The sequence below is a fragment of the Trichechus manatus genome, unplaced genomic scaffold, assembly GCF_000243295.1.
Source record: "Trichechus manatus latirostris isolate Lorelei unplaced genomic scaffold, TriManLat1.0 scaffold00030, whole genome shotgun sequence".
NCBI lineage: Eukaryota > Metazoa > Chordata > Mammalia > Sirenia > Trichechidae > Trichechus > Trichechus manatus.
The window spans coordinates 14,769,362-14,788,009 of record NW_004443966.1 but is presented as its reverse complement, the minus strand read 5'-3'; the positions used below and the strand labels follow the sequence as shown (position 1 = coordinate 14,788,009).

The following is an 18,648-nucleotide window of genomic DNA, read 5'->3' as shown; positions in this document are numbered from 1 at the left end:
TTTCTTTATGTTGAGGTGTAATCCATACTGAAGGCTGTAGTCTTTGATCTTCATCAGAAAGTGCTTTAAGTCCTCTTCACTTTCAACAAGCAAGGCTGTGTCATCTGCATATCGCAGGTTGTTAGTGAGTCATCCTCCAATCCTGATGCTGCATTCTTTTTCATACAGTCAAACTTCTTGGATTAACTGCTCAGTTTACACATTGAATGAGAATGGTGATGCACACCTTTCCTGATTTTAAACCATGCAGTATCCCCTTGTTCTGCTCAAATAAGTGCCTCTTGGTCTGTGTACGGGTTCCACATGAGCACAACCAAGTGTTCTGGAATTCCCATTCGTCGTAATGTTATCCATAACTTGTTATGATCCACAGTAGAATGCCTTTGAATAGTCAATAAAATACAGGTAAACATCTTTCTGGAAACCCTGGTGGCATAGTGGTTAAGAGTTTGGCTGCTAACCGCAAGTTCATCAGTTAGAACTTTGGAAGTTCAGCTCTTTGGAAACCCTGAGGCAGTTCTACTCTGTCCTATAGGGTCACTATGAGTTGGAATCAACCTGACAGCAATGGGTTTTTTTTTGTTTGTTTGTTTTTCTTTCCGGTATTCTCTGCTCAGCCAAGATCCATCTGACATCAGCAATGATATCCCTTGTTCCATTGTCCTCTTCTGAATCCGCTTTGAATTTCTGGCAGTTCCCTGTCTATGTACTGCTGCAACCATTTGTGAATTATCTTCAGCAAAATTTTACTTGCATGTGCTATTAATGATGTTGTTTGATAATTTCCGCATTCTGTTGGATCACTTTTCTTTGGAAATAAGCCATAATGCAGACATGTAGTATTATTTACGATTTCATAAATGATTTTCAAGAAAACTACTAAGTATCACCAATGTCATTAGAGAATCCTTTCTAAGACATCAGTTGGAGATTTACTCACGTGATTAGCATTAACTATTATGCTCACAGTTCCCTCATATAACATATTATGTTTTAGGTTTTCAAAGACGAAGCCCCTTAAGGTTGAAGAAATCACTACAAAAAAACTGAGAAAATCTTAGCCTTGTCTAATTATTAATTTCCCTTCAAGAGGCTTAAAAACTTAGATGAATTTTCTATAATTTCCATTACTTTCTAAGCTTAAAAGAAGCAGTATAGTACAGTGGATAAGAACATGAACTTTTATTTCCTAAGACTGCCACTACTGGCTGTGTTACCTTGGATAAATTTTCTTTATCTGTAAAATGTGGATAATTTTACACCTTGTAGGCTAATTGTGAGGCTTAAATGGAATAACATGGGAAACAAAGTGCCTGACTTGGAGTTACCAAGTAACAGCTGCTCAAAAAAAGTTAAACTCCATCCTCCCCTCACTCCCCAATTTCAGAAATGCTGATTTGAACACCAGAAGGTAAAACTTACTGTCAGTTGTCACTCATGGCCATCCGCTTTGCAGCTGCCACTTTATTAGCCTTGGGCTCTAAACCATAGTAACTAAAGTCACAAAGTTCACCTTCCTGTTGTTACTGTTGTTAGGTGCCATCGAGTTGATTTTGACTCATAGCAACCCCATATGACAAAGTAGAACTGCCCCATAAAGTTTTCTAGGCTATAATCTTCATGGGAGCAGATCGCCAGGTCTTTCTCCTATGGAGTGGCGCTGCTGAGTGGATTCGAACTGCCAACCTTTCAGTTAGCAGCCAATCCCTTAACTGCTGTGCCACCAGGGCTCCTATAAATAAGGAATTAGGCTGTCACTGGGAGCACTAGTGGCCCAGTGGTGAAGTGCCCGGCTGCTAACCAAAAGGCTGGCAGTTCAACCCACCAGCCACTCCTTAGAAACCATATGGGGCAGTTCTGCTCTGTCCTATAGGGTCGCTATGAGTCGGAATCAACTTGACAGCAACAGGTTTGGTTTTCGGGTTTAGTGGCTCTGCAGGAGAAAAGACCTGGAGGTCTGCTCCCATAAAAATTTCAGCCTAGGAAACCCTCTGGGGCAGTTCTACTCTGTCTCGGAATAGACTCAGTGGCACACAACAGCAACAGGCTGCCATCAAGACCTTAAAAAACAAACAAACCCACTTTCTTCCCTCTTTTTTTCTGCTGTTCAGGAGAAGAAAAGGAGGAAAAAATACATTTATCATATATGTATATATAGTACTTTTTCTCCCTCACAAGGCTGGGAAAACACTGGTGGTCTTATTTGTATCTCATTTATAAATCGGGCCTGAGAGAGTAAGACAATATAGTTTATGTACAGTGACTAGAGTAGCCCCTGTAGAAAGGTCTGCACTTTCCAATTTCAAACTTGCTGGTTTAAATTCTAAGACTGTCATCATCATCATCGTAACAACCCTGTGTTTAGCCATTAGATATATCAGTGTTATAATCACACTGTCAAATAGGACATTAAAAAAATGCTCATTCTAAAGCAGACAAGAACGTCATCTTCCCATTATAATCACCTCTAATACTAACATTATTTTCAGGATCTGAATATGTAAATAAAATACTGCTTAGACTAGCTCTCTCCGACTAGGGGACACTTGCTTTGTTAACTAGAGTTAAAGGATGGGGACTAGGGTTAACTACAAAGTGTTCCATCCCCAAGAAGTCAGGGAAACCCAAGATGGAATGTAAACTGTGACGAATGAATCTAAACTGCATTAGAAATGAAAGACATAGCAGACTGAAAGGGATATGGAAGACAGGGTCTGTCCTGAGAAACTTTAGATTTGGGCTGGATACTGTGAGACAAAACGATCAAAAGAACTGTACACAAACATTATACTCTAGTTGGTAAATTTGTTTCTCACTGGGATATGGGTTAGCCATTCTGAAACTACCCTATATGTAATACGTAAGTAAATAAATTATAGATAACGAGAGTCAGGTTTCTCCTTGTGAGAGACAGAAGTTACAAATAAGCAAAAAAGAAATGCTAGAATGATCCCTGTGGTGCTGGATTGGAGTCAGAGATATGAACTAATTTTTTTTTCTTTTTTTAATGTACACACAGATAGATAGCAGATACACAAACACAGATGCGTATGTATACGTGGGTTAGCATGCATGCATACATTTCCTAGCTCTGCTTCTAAAAGGGCCTAGAAGCAGTGATACCTTAGTAGCGATCAGCACACCTAATACCCAGATGTTGGTTTCTAAATACCATTCTCCAAAAAAGTAGACCTGGGCTCCTTGATGAAGTGGGTGATTCTAGGACTGGGGCAAAGAAAATACAAGATGAGTCTGGAGCATCTTGTTAAGCCAGAAAGTAAGGAATTGCTTATAAAAAAAAAAAAAAAGACAAACCTGAAAGGGCTCAATGGCCAAAGCTGGGACAATTTGAGCAACAAAATAAATAATGATAGTATTGGATTATAATCCAGAGGATCAGATAAATATCCACAAGTGCACACTGATATAAATGAAAGATTGAATAGATAAATAGGAGGGAGAAAAGGAGTAACTCTTTTTTTTACAGAAGAACTCTAACAAATGTAGAAGAATGAGGGGAATAGAAAATTACTGTCAGAGAGGCCCAAAGTCCATTAAATGGGGGGAAAAGACAGGTTTTTTAACAAATGGTACTGGAAAAACTGGCTGTCTATCGGTAAAAAAAAGAAACAGGACCCATACCTCACACCATACACAAAAACTAATTCCCAAAATGGATTAAAGACCTAAATATAAAACCAAAAACTATAAAGATCACAGAAGGAAAAATAGGGTCACAATGCTAGAGGCCCTAATACACGACATAAACAGGATACAAACCATAACTAACAATACACAAATACCAGAAGATAAGCTAGATAACTGGGATCTTCTAAAAATCAAACACTTATGCTTATCAAAAGACTTCATCAAAAGAGTAAAAAGATAATCTACAGACTGGGAAAAATTTTTGGTTATGACAAATCCAACAAAGGTCTAATCTCTAAAATCTACAGGAAAATCCAACACTTCTACAACAAAAAGACAAATAATCCAATTAAAAAATGGGCAAAAGATACAGACACTTCACCAAAGAAGACATTCAGGCAGCTAACAGACACAGGAGGAAATGCTCGCGATCACTAGCCATTGGAGAAATGCAAATCAAAACTACAATGAGATATCATCTCACCCTGACATGACTGGCATGAATCAAAAAAGCAGAAAATAACAAATGTTGGAGAGGTTGCAGGGAGACTGGAACTCTTATGCACTGCAGGTGGGAATGCAAAATGGTATGATCATTTTGGAAAATGATATGGTACTTCCTTTAAAAGTTAGAAATAGAAATACCATATGATCTAGCAATCCCACTCCTAGGAATAGCTCCTAGAGAAGAGCCATCACACGAATAGACATATTCACACCCATTGTAGCACTGTAGCATCACATATTGCAGCATTATTCACATTCCCATCAACAGATGAATGGAAAAACAAACTCTGGTACATTCACACAATGGAATACTACACAATGATGAATCTGTGAAACATTCACACAACTTGGATGAATCTGGAGGGCATTATGCTGAATAAAATAAGTCAATCACAAAAGGACAAATATTCTATGAGACTACTATTATAAAAACTCATGAAAAGGTTTATAAGGTTTATACACAAAAAGAAACCATCTTTGATGGTTATGAGGGAGGGGAAGAGATAGGGAGGGAAAAACACTAACTAGAAATAGATAAGTGGTAACTTTGGTGAAGGGTTAGACAGTACACAATACTGGGGATAAGTCAGCACAACTTGACCAACAAGGTCATGCAAGCTTCACAGACACATCCGAACTCCTTGAGGGACTGAATTACTGGGCTGAGGGCTGGGGACCATGGTCTCGGGGGACATCTAGCTCAACTGGCATAACATAGTTTATAAAGAAAATGTTCTACATCCTACTTTGGTGAGTAGCATCTGGGGTCTTAAAAGCTTGTGAGCAGTCATCTAGGATACTCTGCTAGTCCCACCGCATCGGGAGTAAGGGAGAATGAAGAAAATCAAAGACACAAGGGAAAGACTAGTCCAAAGGACTAATGGGGCACAACTGCCACAGCTTCCACCAGACTGAGTCCAGCACAACTAGATGGTGCCCAGCTACCACCATCAACTGCACAATAATTAAAAAAAAAGAAAGAAAATTACTGTTAGAACACCATAGTAATAACTGCTGCAGGCAAGGTCCACGAATAAATGCTAAAGTAGTGATCAAAAATTTGAGGAACAGGGTATTTGTGTAGCCTTTAAGTATTCTCACCCAAATATTTATTATTTAAGGGGAAGGTAGTAACTTTACTGGAGCCCTGGTGGCGCAGTGGTTAAGCGCTTAGCTGCTAACCAACAGGTTGGTGATTTGAACCTACCAGCTGCTCCGTGGGAGAAAGATGTGGCAGTCTGCCTCCATAAAGATTTACAGCTTTGGAAACCCCATGGGGCAGTTCTACTCTGTCCTGTAGAGTTACTGTGAGTTGGCATCAATTCAAAGGCAATGGGTTTAGTAACTTTACAGTGGAGAAATCTGGCAGACACCATCTTAACCAAGTGATTATGGTGAATATCACCAGCAATAAGACATCTGACATCATGTACACCCTCTGATATCATACACCGAAAAGGGCACATCACCTCTGTGGTATTCTTTCCCAAAAGTCATTAACTTCAATCTGATTATGAGGAAAAATCAGGGAACTCAAATCGAGTGACATTCTACAAAATACCTGCTCAGTAGTATTCTGCAAGTGTGAAGGTCATGAAAGACAAGGAAAAACTGAGAAACTGTCCAAGATTGGAAGAGATTAAGGATATCTGACAACTAAATGCTAATGTGGGATCCTAGACAGGATCCTGGATAAAGGACATTAGTGGAAAAATGGGTGAAATTCGAATAAAGTCTATAATTTAGTAAACCAATGCTGATTTGCTAGTTTTGATAATTGTACTATGGTTATGTAAGATATTAACATTAGAGGAAGCTGAGTGAAGAATATAAATAAACTCTTTGTACAGTACTCACAACTTAAGTTGTATATTTAAAATTATTTCAAAATAAAAAGTTTTTAAAAAATAAACTAAAATATAAAAGAAATAGAACATTATTTCTCTCTTTCAAATGTGTAGATACCTTAATAGCAAATTCCATTAATGACATTGTTTTTTCTTAGAAAAAAATACTGGGTAAAAAACAAAATGACTGTAGTAAAAAAATAAATAAAGCTTTGAAAAACACATTATTTAGAGTTTCTTTAAGAAAATCCCCTAGTGGTCAATTAATGTAAGATATTTTTACATTATCTCCTTTGAGGATAAACCTTGGATGTTTATTTCCAAATTCGTTTCTTTACTACCTCAAGGCTATACAATGACATTGATCAGGATCTACATATTAAAAAGTTGAAATTCTCTTTTAGTCTGAATACTTTTAAAGACATGAACACAGAAAATTCCAAAACAAGTCAATCCAAGACCTTTCTTAGCCAGCCACATACACTCTAAAAGACAAGCAGCACATTCAATTGAAGGAAGAAATTCTGGCCATGTTTTCAACACACATATATCTGATTTCAATGACTATCAAATCAGCATTGACTCAGTATCTAACTTTTAAAATGAAATATTTTATGTTGACCTAGAAAAATCTAACTAATCTAAGGTTATATGGAAGAAAAGTATCAAATAAAGCATGAACTTCTTTATAGGTTTATTTCCCCTTCTTTTACTTTTAAACTCCACAGCTGAAACATAAATCTGGAGAGTTTTTTTAAAAAAAGATGTCTTAAAGTATGATTTTTGTAGTAGCAAAAGCTTTAGCAGTATTTTCTTACAGCATCCATGCAGTGCAATGAATTACTTAACATGGTCCTTCTAGCCATGGTCTTTGTGACTCACACACAATGACTGAGTGGGACTATGCAAATAAGGTATATGGAATCTGTGATGGTTGGGGTTATGTGTCGACTTGGCTAGGCCATGATTCTCAGTATTGTATGGTTGTCCTCCATTTTGTGATCTGACATAATTATCCTCCATTTTATGTGTTGTAAATCCTAACCTCTATATATTAATCAGGCAGGATTAGTGTAGGGTATATCAACAGCCTTGCAGGTGGGCGTGACTCAAGTCTCACCCTTACTCAAGTTACGCCCTTCCCTGGGGTGTGGCCTGCATCTAAGGTATATATGTGGGTGCTCTGGTGGGGTTCTCTCTCTCTGCATCTGGATCCTGCGTCCAGTTTATCACCGTCTGATCTCTTGTTCTTGGGACTTGAGCCAGCAGCCTACCATCTGACCTGCCGATTCTGGGATTAGCCGGCTTCCGCAGCCCTGTGGGCCAGTGGCCTATTATCAGACCTGATTCACCAGCTTCCGTAGCCTTGTGAGCCAGCAGCCTGTGGTCTGACCTGCAGGTTTGGGTGTGTCAGCCCCTGCAGACATGTAGGTGGGGAGAAGCCTACACCTGACCCATAGATTTGGGACTTGCCAGCCTCCACCGCTGCATGAACCATTTCCTTGACCCAGTTCTGTGAGACACTGAAGCGAATTATGGAATCCAAAGGCAGGAGGAAGAGTACTGCAGGGAGGAAGGCTAGTTGATGTTAGAGATGGTGGAGTGGTACAGCAATTTGGAAAAGCTGGACAGTTGGGACACCTTTAACCTCTGCCTCATAGGAACCGGCTTTGTGCTGATCCTTATAAAAGAAATTATTCATTTAATCCATAATTTAAGAGGAAGCTCTTATTCATAAGTTTCAATCTATGAATCAAATAGGCACTCTCCAAGCCCAGTTGAGTCTAGACCACTGCAAAACATACATAACACAGAAAAGCTGTGAAAATTCCTGTCAATTTTTCTGCATCTTAATTTTATCCAATTTTCATAATTTAAATGTATAAGCACTCTAATTCTAAGCCCATACTGATTTGAATATAAAATGCATGATGCCTATATAAGCAGTTTTTTAAACAATATAAGAAGATTGATATCTATTACATACAAAAACAAACAATAATCTGGAGACAAAATTTTCTGGTACAAACTCTGTTATTTTCTCAAACTCTATTTGTTTCAAGAGTACGCCCCATTTATACCACCTAAATACAACGCATTCATGCAGTGAATACTAATTAAATGACATTGTGATGATCTTTCACACATAAAATGTGCACTCTTCTCCTTTCAACTATAGTTCAGAGTCTTAATCGGATGCTTAATGTCAAGGTCGGTCTGTTACTCAAAAAAAAAAAAAATTCTGTCCACTTTAGAATTGACAGGTTTTATATAATATACTCCTTTTTAAACAAGACACTTCTGCCAATACACTAATATTCAGAAATAAAAACTTTTCAAATGGGAAATGATAAAATTGGGAACAAAAGAGATTATCTTTCAAACTTTTTCTTATTGTTGCCATTACTAAGATCAATCTAACCTGCAGCTTGGTGTTATACTGTAAAAAGAATACAAAGTATTTTCTTTTAGATAATTGTCCAGTTTCCCCTTTTTTAAAGGAGATTTGAAAAAACTTTTAAATTTACTTTATAAGAACACAAGCAAACAAAGACATCTCACACAACTCTTATTAGGAAATGTATGTCAGGTTATACATAATACAAAAGAGGCTGTTTTTCAAATCAAGTAGTTGCGTATAAGATGAAGATTTCCAAACCTATTTTATTTTGTTAAAATTATCTGGTAGGTAGTAGCAAAAAATTTTAAAAATCAGATTCTGGTTCCTAAAATGCAGAAATTCATTGCTTGGAAATTCTAATTTGCATGGTATATTTAAAATATAGGCATTTTTCTTCAGGCAAGAGATTCCTGAGAAGCATGGCAAAAATTTTATAGACTTTCTAGGCATCTGGAAGTTGTTACATGGAACATTAACTATTTAAACGGTGAAGAATTCATTAAAACATTTTCTGAGGTCAGACTCTCAGGGTGGACCGGAAAATTAAGATATGTTAATAAAGAAGCACATTAAAATGTAAGTTTGAAAATGAATAGTAACTGTGTAATTAAATTTTATTAAGCAGTCTTACCTTACTCAAATGAAAGAATCTAAACTCTAGTACATCTCTGGTTTCACACTCAAAATATATTTGAATCAAAACTTGAGCTTCTCATCAAATTCCTAGAAAAAACAAATTAAAAGCCTTTAAGTCAGGTTCCAATTCTAGAGAAGGAATAAGCACACTCCCATTTGTCTCTTCAAGGGAATATAGCTATAAACCCTGGACAGAATGTATGGATCAGCTACTTGAGGACTCTGGAAAGTAAACAGTACAGGTGGATTATGTAAGAGGATCAAAATTAAAAGTATCACTGAAGCAGCTATGAGTTTAAAAATTTTCCCCCTCTGGTATCCTCTGGCCTGAACTTGACACAGCCCAAACTTCAGAAGTGGACATTAGCATGGACAGAGAAAGCTTTAGGAGAATCCCTCCAGTTCTGGCTTGAGGAGAGGAGAAGGGATCTCCCACCACTCAGAAAAAGTGTGGAAGTTCACCACTTTTCTTCTTGTTTTTCCTCTCTTTTTCTTCTTCACTATTCTCTCACACCCAGCCCCCTGTGGCAGCTGTGGCAGCAGTGGCAATGAAGGCAGGTAGAAGCCTAAAATTCTGAAGGAGGGGAAACTTCCTCTCTTATAAGAGATCCCAAGAGGGTGTGACAAATCCCTATTGTTTTTTGCTTGTTTGTTTGTTTTCCTCTCTCTCTTTCTGCTGCTTGACCCCAGATATGGGCACAGTTGCAGGGAGTGTGCATTAGAAGAGATAAAGCAAACCCCAATTTTCTGGTCAGAGCTTGGAAAAGGGGAACTCTAGGGAACCAGAAATTACTGGGAGATCACAGAGAAGGAGGAGCTTGTGGGTTGTTTATGAACTCCTGGGCTCACTGCCAAGTGGCACATGTGTGGATCTGACCCAAACCAGCAAATATAGACTTTGAGAACTGAATTTGGGATAGCACACCACCTGAGTTCCAGACTAGCCACTGGGTGGCACACACGTGGTACAGATTCAAACAGCACTGCAAAGGTTTTGACAACTGAACTAACGCTGTAACCACATTCCACAGATGGCTTGCAATCTAAACCTAACTGGGTCAATAGCTTGCTAAAACAAATATAATCAACATTTACAGACCCAAAGTCTAATAACATAACGTTCAAAATGTCCAGAATACAACCTAAAATTACTTGGCATAGGAAGAAATAGAAAAATCTCAGCTTGCATGGGAAGAGACAATCAACAGAGACCAATACCAAGAAAACACTACTGTTGGAATTAACTGACAAAGATATTCAAGCCACTATTACAAAATGCTTCAGCAAGTAAGAGCAAACATTCTTGAAATAAATGGAAGGATAGGAAAACTCAGAAAAATGAGAGGATATATAAAGAAGAACTAAATGTAATTTTGGAAGTGAAAAAAATCAATAACCAAAATTTAAAAGCTCACTAGATGAGCTCAATAGTAGGATGGAGATGACAAGAGAAAGAATAAGTGAACTTTAGATGAATACATATTATCCAGTCTGACCAACAAAGATAAAAAGACTGAAAGGCGGCAGGGAAGAGGAAGAGAGAGTCTCAGGTCTAATATTTGTGTCACAGAATCCTAGCAGGAGACAAAAAAAGATTGTGGCGTAGATAAAAATAATTTTTAAGAAGTATTTTCCAAAATTTTATGAAAAACAAATTTACAGATTCAAGAAGATGAGCAAATCCTCAAACAGAATAAATACAAAGAAATCCATACCCAGACACATCCTAATCAAAAATTTAGAAAACTGAAGACTAAGAAAAATTCTTAAAAGCAATCAGAAAAAAACAACACATTACTCATAGAGGAAAAAGAACTCAAATGATTGAAGACTTCTCTCTAGAAACCGTGGAGGCCAGAAGGAAATGGAACATTTTTAAAGTGCTGAAAGAAAAGAACTGTCAACCAAGAATTCTATATGCAGTGAAAATATCCTTCAGGGATGAAAGTGGAGTAAAGATATTCTCAGATGAAGGAAAACTAAGAGGATGTGTTGACAGCAGAACTACTCTGAAAGAATTGCTAAGATAGAAATATCATCAATTGTACATAATCTCTTCCAGAAAATGTAGAAGATGGGCCCTTTCCCAACTTATTATAAGACTGTAGAGGTAGTCTCAGACTTTTGACGGGTTCCATTCCAATGACTCTGTCATTAGGTTGGTTCTGACTTAAGTGGAACACCTTTTTTTTTTTTTTTAGTTTTCATTATTATCATCTTTTATTGTCAATATCTTTATAAATTTGATCTTTGAACATCAGCAAATTACACACTGCAACACTGTATGCAGTAAATATTACTAACAATAAAATGTAAACCAAAACACCAAACTCACTGCCAAGGAGTCGATTCTGACTCATAGCGACCCTATAGGACAGAGTAGAGCTGCCCTGTAGAATTTCAAGGAGCGCCTGGTAGATTCGAACTGCTGACCTTTTGGTTAGCAGCTGTAGCACTTAATCACTATACCACAATAAAATGTACCAAAAAAAAAGATGGTCTTAAGTGCTATTCGTTGTAACTCGAATACGTCATAAATTGAGGACTACCTGTATATCCTGGTAGACCTCTCTAGTTTAACCACCAAATCACTGATTCCATTTGCTATGTTGTTAATTGTGCTTATTTCCACCTCCACATACATATTACTAACAATAAGATGTAACAAAAAAAAAAAAGACGGTTGTAAATGTGGTTGGTATGTCATAACTCGAATACGTCCTAAGTCAAGGACTACATGTACAAGACAACTACAAACCGATAACTCATATGAACATAGATGCAAAGCTCATCAACAGATTATTACCAAGTCAAATCCAATTATATCACAAATAATATAACACAACCATGTGAGCTTTATTTCAAGAATGCAAGGCTAGTTTAATATTTGAAAACTAATCGATGTAACCTACCACATGAATAGTCTAAAGAATAAAAACCATATGATCTTATCAATTGATAAAGAAAATGCCTTCACAAAATTCAACTTCCATTCATGATAAAACTGGCAGCAAATAGGACTAGAAGAAAACGCAATTTCAGAAAGAACATCTACCAGAAAAACAAAAAACCTCACCTATAGTTAACACCATTCTTAATGGTCAAGGACTGAATGCTTTCCTCTAAGATAGAGGACAAGGCAAGAATGTTCACCCTTACCCCTCCTCTTCAACCTCATAATGGAAGTCCTAGCTAGTACCATAAGGCAAGACAAAGAAATAAAGAACATATAAACTGGTAAGGAAGATATACAACTTTTCCTATTTGCAAATGACTGTCTACATAGAAAACTCCAGGGAACACATACACATATGCACGCACCTAAAAACTGTTGTATATTTAAGATAATGTACAGACAAGCTACAGATGGGGAGATAATATTACAAACCACATACCCAACAAAAGACCTGCATCTAAAATATGTAAAAAATTCTAAAAACTCAAAAGTAAAAGAAAAAAAAAATCCAATTTAAAAATGAGTAAAAGCACACTTTTTAGAATGGCTAAAATCCAAAAACCAAATGCTGCTGAGGATGCAGAGCAACAAGAACTCTCATTCACTGTTGGTGGAAATCCAAAACAGAAATGCCACTTTGGAACACAGTTTGGCAGTTCCTTATAACGTAAAATACACACTCACCCTAAGACTAAGCAACTGAACCGAAATTTACCCAAGTGAAATACAACTTACGTTAACACAAAAACCTGCATGCAAATGTTCATAAAAAACTTTATTCATAATCATCAAAAACTGGAAGCAACCAAGATGTTCTTGTTAGCTTCAAAAGGTGAATGGATAAACAAACTGTGGTACATCTGTACAATGGAATACTATTCAGCAAAAAAAGGAACGAACTATTTGAATCACACAACAACATGGACAAATCTTAAATGCATTTTGCTAAGTGAAAGAAGTTAGATTCAAAATACGATATATCATTCCATTCATATGATGCCCAGATATTGGTTTCTAAAAATAATTCTCCAACACAAGAAACTAGGGCTCCTTAGAGAAATGGCTGATACTACGGGCAGGGTAGAGAAAATAGCTGACCAGTGCCTGCTTAAAACTATCAAAAACAAAAAACCATTGCAGTTGAGTAGATTCTGACTCACAGCAACCTTATCGGACAGAGCAGAACAACCCCACAGGGTTTCCAGGAGCTGCTGGTGGATTTGAACTGCCTAGGGGCTAGGAGTGCGGGAAGGGTGCAACAACAAAGGGACAGAAGTGGGAGTTTTCTGAGCTACTGGAACTGTTCTGGATCATGATGGTGCTGGTGGTTACACGCATCTATACACGTTAAAATTCATCAACTATACACACAAAAAGGGTAATTTTACTGTATGTTCATTTAAAAAGCAAAATTTGCGATACTTAAATAAACAAAAAACCTTTGTCATTAAGGCTTTTCCAGGACATTTAGCTTTGGATTTTATAGTCTGTAAAAATCCTCATTTATTTTGCCTAATGTTAAGACAGAGCAAGTGACAAACTTCTCTACTGACTTCCTGACATGGAGGCTCACTGGGGGATCAACAGCCTAAATGTCAGTTATTCTAGGCAGTGCACCAGCTGCAGAGGGTCTAATCTGCTAACCACCACAACCTCACCTACCGAAGAGTAAATCCTGACATCTGCTTAGTGGCATCATATAAGACAGAGCTTTCAATAAAGATTTTTTTTGTTTTTAGATACTGATTTAAAGGCAGTAGAGAATTCCAGGAGGAAAAAAAATGTGATTAATTCTACCTCAGTTGCATAAAGAGCAATCTGAAAATAAAAAAGCAAAACATATTAATTTGTTCCCATCTTTTATTTTCAGGGAAAAAATGAGTTGCCTTATTTGAATAAGTAGGATGAGAATAAGCAAGGATGTAAACCAGACAGCATAATACTGCAGAATTATTATACTCTTCTGCAAGATTTTATTTATCTTACATCAACTCAGTGGTACAACAAGCTTCCAGTGAATTATTACTATGCTATACATATATGAGGTCACAAAACATTAAAATCCATACAACAGGAATTAATTCAAATGGGGAAAAAAAAAAAAACTAAGTACAAGGGCTGCTCTGAACACCTATATTATATTATTTAATCTATTTGATTTCTAAATTTATCTTAGGTTTTTTTAAGAAATCATATTTAGTCAACTATTTTTATTTAGGCTAAACTCAATGATTACTTGTTTTTAAGGATACCAGTGGTCTCAGTTGTGCTAGCAAATTTTGCAACAGTTTCACATTGCTATACTTTATTTGAAAGATCAGAGAGAGAGACAGCAGGAAAAAAAAAAAAAAATCCAGTCTGCAACTGCACTGATTACAAATGGAAAACAAAGAGCCTCTGTAAGGAATAGCTTTTACCATAAGGGTTTTGTTTTCCAAGTATTACATTCAATTAGAGGTGAAATGGTCTGCTTCAAGAATTAAGGTTTATTTTCCCCAGAAATACATTTGGAAAAATGTATGGGTTACTTCTGGTACCATACAGCCTCTCTAACTGAAGCCATTTGTATGTAGTCCCTGTGATAGTTCACTAAGGTCAGTTTAGTTTTGATACCCATTAAAACAGTGCCTACTGCAAATCTGTATGCTTACTGCTCCACAGAATCTGCTCAGGAGACATTCAATCTACAAAGGCTGCCAAATCTGACTTCCAAAGATGTAATGCATCTGTTACAAGTTTTCAGTGAGTCCGTAAATTTCATCTCTCTGTGGCAATGCATGTATTTAAGTCACTCTTGTATATTAATGTCCATAACCACAGGGTTTTTTTCCAAAAGAATCAGGAAAACCTCTGTCATTTTTATTACTGTACCATTCACTGTTTATAATATAATAGCTCACAAATGCTGTCTTGACGAAGTTTTGAGGCTCTGGCTGGAGGCTGGTCAGCTCCCCCTTTTGAACAGCTGATTAAGTCCACTCTCTAATTATCCCCCTTATCAGGCTCTCACACTCCTCGGCCATCATGTACCAGCCCTAATCTTTCCAGGGCCAAGCACCCAACAGCTAGGGACAGCCCCCTATTCCCTGGAGCCTGCAGAATTATTCAACACCCAATCCCCGGGAAACCTAGCTAACCCGACCCTGTTGGCCATACATAAGCCCTCTCCTACAATTCCAGCGTGTTCCTACCCTGTTCCCTGGTGCAACCACACGTGGCCCTGTGCCACGGCTTGCTGTGTTCTCCCCAGGGAACTACAAGTATAATAAAATCTTTAAAACTTTCTCAGTCTCTTTCTCTTGATTTGTGTCTGGTCTTATCATACCTCATCCAAGGTAATGAGTAAAACACTTACACTCCCAGCTTTCTTTGAAAGTTTCCATTTAATAACAACTTTCATATGAAAACTAAATCCAACAGGATACTACACTCTCCTAGACACTGAGATACCAAATAAAAAATCATAGAAATCAACATTATTGTGTAACATTTCAAAGATTACAGTACATGAAATCACCTACATCTATAAAAGTAGCTATCACCTTCCTTCACTCAAATTAGTATTATCCATCTCTACATAAGCAAATCAAATGAACTTTCCATCCATTATTCAATAAATTTTTCTTTCAGAAATGAAGTTTTGAGTACAATCTGTTTAGGTTATTCAGAGACACAAAAAGACTGATGAAGAGATTATCCAAAAATGTTGAACTGCCAAAGAATCAGAAAGGAATTCTGGATGGAGAGCTTGGCATCTACCCAAATTAAGAAGGTACCCTAAGACCCATGTAACATTTACACTTTGTAGCCCAAACTTGTGTTACAAGTGTATTTAGCCACTTTCTAGTAGTTCTGATAAAAAGTTCTGTGATGGTCAAGTTTGAAATTAATACCTGGCTACATTATCTATAAATTTGAAAAATCTATGTTTACTCCAATTCATATTACTAAAATTCCCCACTGCTGCTTTGGAAAACCACATAATACAGAACTGTAAACTTGACTATCACTAAGAAAACTAAGAATAACTGTCTTTAGCAGGCTTTGAACAACTGATAAGAATTTTGTGATTTTTCTTATACAGAGTGGACAGACACCTAGTTCGTCAGAGTGGGAGCACAAAAGGGAGTTGCATATGAGAAAGACAAGATCTAAGAGAAGGAAACAACAGATAGTAAATCTCTTCTGTTATTTTAAAAGTCTGTCCATCTACAGGAAAGCCACACTGAGAAGTTTATTTTAATCTGCGCTGAGTTGGCAATTCTTCATTATCTATTGATGCAACACTGGTTTAAAGCAACTGCTGGTTTTGCTTTGTTTTGTTTTTTTCAATTGGGTAAGTGCTTTCAGGCTGTTGAACCCAGGGGGGAAAAAGCCAAAGTTTGCCAATTTATAAGATGACAGCATTTGTAGAGCTGCCTTTAGGCATTCTAGAGTCTTTACTAAGAAAAGTAAAATTGACTGCATAATAATTCCTGAGACCATTTTAAAAATTCCTTAGTGTGTACTGACTAAATACTAAATTAACATGTGAGTCTGGATTGCCAAACTCAAAATTTCTCACTGCTTTTGGAGTAGAAAATAGTAGAAAAGAGATAATTCAGGTTCCTAACCCAGTATAAAGGAAAACTAAGTAAGCCTCTGTTACTAGTAACTATTGAGCATCTAGTATGCAAACCACTGGGGTGGTGGTGGGGTGAGGAAAGGGCCAAAGGTACAACTAGTTCCTGCTTGTTAAGCTCTTACATAAATATGAAACACATGAAAAGTTCTTTAATTAAAGCAATGTTCTGTTTTGCTTGTTTTTTATAAGTATATTGTTATATACACAGAACAGGGACCATTGTGTGTCTTATTCACCACGATAGCCCTGGTGCCTAGTAGACTGCCTAGCACACAGTAAACACTCAAAAATTATTTGTTGGATAAAGTCTTTGAACAACTATATCAATATCAACACTTAGTTTCCTTGATGCCATTGACCTTTTGGTGTGCAGAATGGCAGACCTCTAAAGATGTCCATTCCCTTATTCCCTGGAACCTGTGAATATGTTTCCTTTCATGGCAAAAGGGACTTGCAGCTGTGATTAAGGTTAGGGATCTTGAGATGAGGACATGATCCTGGTTATCCAGGTGGGCCCAGTCTAATCACGTGAATCCTTTAAAGTGGAAGAGGAAGACAGAAGAGTGGGTCAGAGATGGGATGGAAGAAGGAGGAGATACTGGAAGTGTGAGGTTTAACCTGTTGTTGCTGGCTTTGAAAATGGTGGAAAGGGGGGCCACAAGATAAAGAATGCAGGTGGCCTTGAGAGGGTGGGAATGGCCCTAATCTGAAAGCCAGCAAGGAAATGGGGATCTTAGTGCTACAATCACAATGAATTGAATTCTGCAAAAACCTGAACGAACAAGAAAACAGATCTGCCACTAGAGTCAGGGCTTCCAATGGCTTGTTCTGGCTTGAACACCCCACCCCACACCTCTCGCTGAGAATGTGCATTTCTAACACGTTCCCAGGAAGTTATACATATGAATCACCTGGGGAGCTTACAAAAACTGATTGCAGGGAATCATTTACCAATCATGAATTAGTATTTTTTAGTTAAATGTTTGGTAAGCACTACACTAAAGAGTACATGACAGCACCAGAGAATGGTTATAACCAAAGGGCAATTTCACATTCCCTGCAACATGATTCTAATTCAGTATATCTGGAGTGCAAATGCAAATTCTCAGCAGGGAACTTGTTAGAAATGCACATTCTTAGCAGGGGTTTGAACCGGAATGAACCAGCTGGCATGAACTAGGTTTGAAGCCCTGCCTAGAGCCTCCAGAAAGGAACACAGACATGTTGACATCTTGGTTTTAGTCCAGTGAGACCCATGTTGGCCCTTCTGACCTACAGAACTGTAAGATAATACATTTCTGTCCTTTAAGCCACTAAATTTGTAATAATTTGCTATGGCAGCAATACAGCAATGAAAAGTCTTTATTACATCTCCCTCGCTCTATTCTAGTGACCTTCATACATAGCCTCATGCCATCAAGCTGCCACTGTTTCAATAAAAGATCTAAAATTATGAAACACTTCTGATCACAGTCCCCTATCCTGACCTCTTCTATTTCACACTCCCCACATTCGGCATTATTAAGGAAAAGTCTTATTTAAAAGAATTGATATCTTGGAGCGAAATGTCATTTACCAATCATGAATTAGTATTTTTTAGTTAAATGTTTGGTGAGCACTACGCTAAAGAGTACATGACAGCACCAGAGAATGGTTATAACCAAAGAGCAATTTCACATTCCCTGCAACATGTAGTAACAAGGACATACACAGAATGTGTTATGAAACAATCCTGTTTGTCAAATTACTGATTAAATTACTTTCAAAGGAAAAGTCTTTTGTTTTTAAATCTGGAACCATTTCTTTGCCTTTTTATAGTTATATACTTCCTCTAAAATATTAAAACAACCTCATAAACAATCTGTTTAGCAGTAATTAGAATTTTAGCCAGTTAAAACAACAGCAGAGCATGTCACAACACAGATGGTAGACAACTTTCTCCTCCCGTAATCAGGGTCAAAGAACTGTTCTCCAATTTCATGGTTAAGAAGAATTTTATCATAGGCCATCTCATTTACGAAATACAAAC

At 37.3% G+C, this 18,648-nt stretch overlaps 1 protein-coding gene across 3 annotated transcripts in view; it reads right to left on the bottom strand.

Annotated features, from left to right (window-relative positions):
- Nucleotides 1–18,648, bottom strand: part of GLCE (glucuronic acid epimerase) — a 103,032-nt gene that overhangs the window by 43,352 nt on the left and 41,032 nt on the right. For 2 of the 3 annotated variants that reach the window (XM_004374699.2, XM_023729760.1), the window contains exon 2: nt 9,035–9,126. The gene's annotated coding sequence lies outside the window, so the exon portion shown is untranslated. Of the gene's footprint in view, nt 1–9,034; nt 9,445–18,648 lie in introns of those variants that run through there. The other variant, XM_023729758.1, reaches the window with a different exon arrangement.